This window comes from Nycticebus coucang, chromosome 10, assembly GCF_027406575.1.
Source record: "Nycticebus coucang isolate mNycCou1 chromosome 10, mNycCou1.pri, whole genome shotgun sequence".
Classification (NCBI taxonomy): Eukaryota; Metazoa; Chordata; class Mammalia; order Primates; family Lorisidae; genus Nycticebus; species Nycticebus coucang.
In genome coordinates this window covers 23,885,964-23,889,543 of record NC_069789.1, presented here as the reverse complement: position 1 = coordinate 23,889,543, position 3,580 = coordinate 23,885,964, and the positions used below count along the sequence as shown (strand labels likewise).

Here is a 3,580-nt window from a genome sequence, read left to right as displayed (position 1 = left end):
AACACCAAGGCTGTCCTGGCACAGTATACCCGCCCTATACACCAGATCTTTGCTGCCTCCTCTGGCACAGTATACCCGCCCTACACACCAGATCTTCGCCTGCCTCCTCTCTCTTTTCACTGAACCATGGGAGAGCGGAATTTGTTCCACTGTGTTTACTGCTCTATCAAACCACCTAGAAGACTGCTTGGCATGTAGTATTTGCTCAATTAATAATAAGTACCTAGAACATTCCAGAATGTTCCAAATTTTACTAACGGAATTAAATCATTCTGTTATGCATTGTTTTCAGCAGCCTTACTAAGGGCACCATACATTTTTCTTCAGCTTTTTTGCTCCACATTTTGAGATGACATTTTCTGGAAACAACTTAAAACATCTTTCCTGGGTCGTGGTTCAGAAACCTTTATTTTTTGTGTGTGCATGTAACAGGTGTACAAATGCACTGTATATCTCTGTGTGTACATATACACATGTAATAGTTCAATGTGTATACCATATACACAAAGTAGATTATATTTGGACCTATATCATCAGCTATGTATATTCACGTGTATTATATGTGTATTAGTTTACTTTCATCCCCAAGCACATTCAACAGGGCCTCGGTAAAATATATGTACAAATTTTATAACTTTCTCATACACATTCATGAACTTTTTTAATCCTCTATCCTTCTAGGTTGGTTTTTCATTATCTGGAAGATGCTAATGAGAATTTTCAAAATGTTTAGGAACATAAGGTTAGAGCCAGGGAAATCTTCTTCTGAAGCCCAAAGTGCATCAGAGTGATGGGACTCCAGTGGGCTCTGGGACAGAACCAGGTCCATGGGGCAGTGCTGGCCACTGTGACACACAGCCATTGCCCACAGAGAAGATTCCACTGATCCAGAAGATGGTGCCACAAGTCATCTCCAACATCAAACAGAAAACCGACAAGAAATGGCAGCTGATTAAGGATTATTGAGAAAAAATGGAGTCTAACCTGAAATCTGTCTGCACACCTGTCCTCCTCCTGGAATTGCTAGGTAGGTATTTAATAGACAGTTTCCTGATCTGGAAAGTGAGATCTTCAAGCTGAAAGTGAAGGGAGATTACTTCCATTTACTTCTTCATGTATCATGTGGCAAAGATAGAAAACATCTCCTAGATAATTCCTAAGAAGCTTGCTTACCAAGAGGCATCGGTATTAATAAGAAAGAGCTGCAACCCTCATCAAACAAGTTAATGTGGCTATCATACAAGTGGATACACTGAATGAAGACAACATGCTCATTATGCAGGGCTCAGAGACACCCAACATTGTGGAAGCCAGACCATGAGGAAGAAGATATCTCAGAGGGAGAGAAAAATAAATGCATACAGGGGATGTCCTTCTTCTCCTCGAAGAACCCTTAAATACATCTCTATCCTTACCCATTAGCATTTCCTATAAGAAAAATCTGTTCATGTGTATGGAATCAACTGTTTACAGTCTGTTCCCACTGCAGCTTGAGAAACCCCATTTCTGAATTTGTGTTTGTCTTAGGCTATCGGGTTTCCAGTCACTGCTGCAGAACCATATTAACAGCTTCATTTCAAATAAACGTAAGTAACTTCCTAACACTTACATAGAAAACTAAAAATCATTTGGCATGTAAATAATCTGAACCAGCTCTGGGAGTGACTGTGTTTTGTGTTACTTTGAAGATATGGAAATATAGTTCCTTACAATTGAAGTGTGTTCTACATAACTGTTGAATTTTACACTCCCCTCTCCTACTCTTTCCGAGGGGTTTCCTTTCAGTAAGCAGCTCTTCCACAGTCTTAATATATTCTTTTGTAGTAGGAAACCAGAGTTATTGGAATGAATTGGAAGGCCTTTGACACTGCGAGGTTGGAGATCACAAATTGAAATGTCCCCTGTGTGATGTATGTTATGGAGGTCGTGGACATCTGTCACAACAGCAGAGTTTTCTAATCTACTCCTTATTTGCCACTGTTTAAGTTCACAGCTTACCTCCTGCCTTTGTAGCTCTGCGATCCACTTTACTATGTAATAGCTGTAATGTGTTGCTGCCAGAAATACAAGCATTGCTTTTGGCAGACTAAAGTGCATATCATTTCCTAATCTACTAGAAATGGAAAAGGAATTAAAACGCACAAGCCCAACTCTAAATCTTGAGCGCTTTTCTGGGCCGATGGTGCACAGATGAGAAGGGACTCAATTTACCTAGTGAAGGCCACTGAGAAAGAGAGGCCACCATCGTGTGTTGGTGATTATTGACTGTAGTCCAAACAAGGCCTTGAGAAAGGTTCTGCCCTATAGAACAGCAAAATAATATAAAATAAAACTTACATTAGAATACCTTGACTATGTCTTTATAACAATTGTATGTCCGTAATTTTTTTATTTTTTTTTATTAAATCATAGTTGTGTACATTAATGCAATCATGGGGTACCATGCTGTGGTTTTATATACGATTTGAAATATTTTCATCACACTGGTTAACATAGCCTTCCTGGCATTTTCTTAGTTATGGTGTTAAGACATTTATATTCTACATTTAATTAAGTTTCACATGTACCCTTGTAAGATGCACCAGTAGGTGTGGACCCACCAATTACCCTCCCTCCACCCATCCTCCCCCCCTCTTTCCTCTCCCCCTACCCCATATTCTTAGGCTATAATTGGGTTATAGCTTTCATATGAAGCCTATAAATTAGTTTCATAGTAGGGCTGAGTATGTTGGATACTTTTTCTTCCATTCTTGAGATACTTTGCTAAGAAGAATATGTTCCAGCTTCATCCATGTAAACATGAAAGAGGTAAAGTCTCCAGCTTTCTTTAAGGCTGCATAATATTCCCTGGTGTACATATACCACAATTTATTAATCCATTCGTGGGTCGATGGGCACTTGAGCTTCTTTCATGACTTAGCAATTATAAATTGGGCTGCAATAAATATTCTGGTACAAGTATCTTTGTTATAATGTGATTTTTGGATTTTTGGATATATACCTAGTAGAAGTGTGTTTGTTATTTTTGTTTGCATTGTTGTCTCAGTGTTAGGAACGAATGCTTGCATTAGACCACTTAGATTCAGTCTCAACAAGAATATACCATTAACGTGCATGCCTATATTTTAAGAGACAGGTATATTTACTACTTACTGAAGTTTCCTGAGTTTCCCTTTCTGGTATGCTAAATGTAGTGGTTGAATGGTGATGCACTTAAGTATTAAATGTATAAAATCAGACAGTGTTTCTGATAGTACATGTTTTAGCACAGATCAGTTTGATGGGCCATCTCTTCCTCAGATGTAAATGACGTCTGGTTAAGTGTTTTATGGAATAAAGTGGACATTTTGAAACTTTAAGAAAAAATCCACTGGGTTAGACAAAATTACCCTGTTTCCCCGAAAATAAGACATCCTCTGAAAATAAGACCTACTTACAGGAAAGATAAGACATCCCCTGAAAATAAGACCTAGCGCATCTTTGGGAGCACACCTTAAAATAAGACACTGTCTTATTTTCGGGATAACAGGGTACTTTATTCCCTCTCATAATATTCTATACCAGCGATTTTCAGCACATG

General features: G+C 38.5%; 1 non-coding gene across 1 annotated transcript; it reads right to left on the bottom strand.

The window, feature by feature from the left end:
- Positions 1–3,030: 3,030 nt before the first annotated feature.
- On the bottom strand, positions 3,031–3,115 carry LOC128598006 (small nucleolar RNA SNORD70). Its single transcript, XR_008383528.1, has one exon. It is a non-coding gene; the product is annotated as a small nucleolar RNA SNORD70 (small nucleolar RNA).
- Positions 3,116–3,580: the final 465 nt, after the last annotated feature.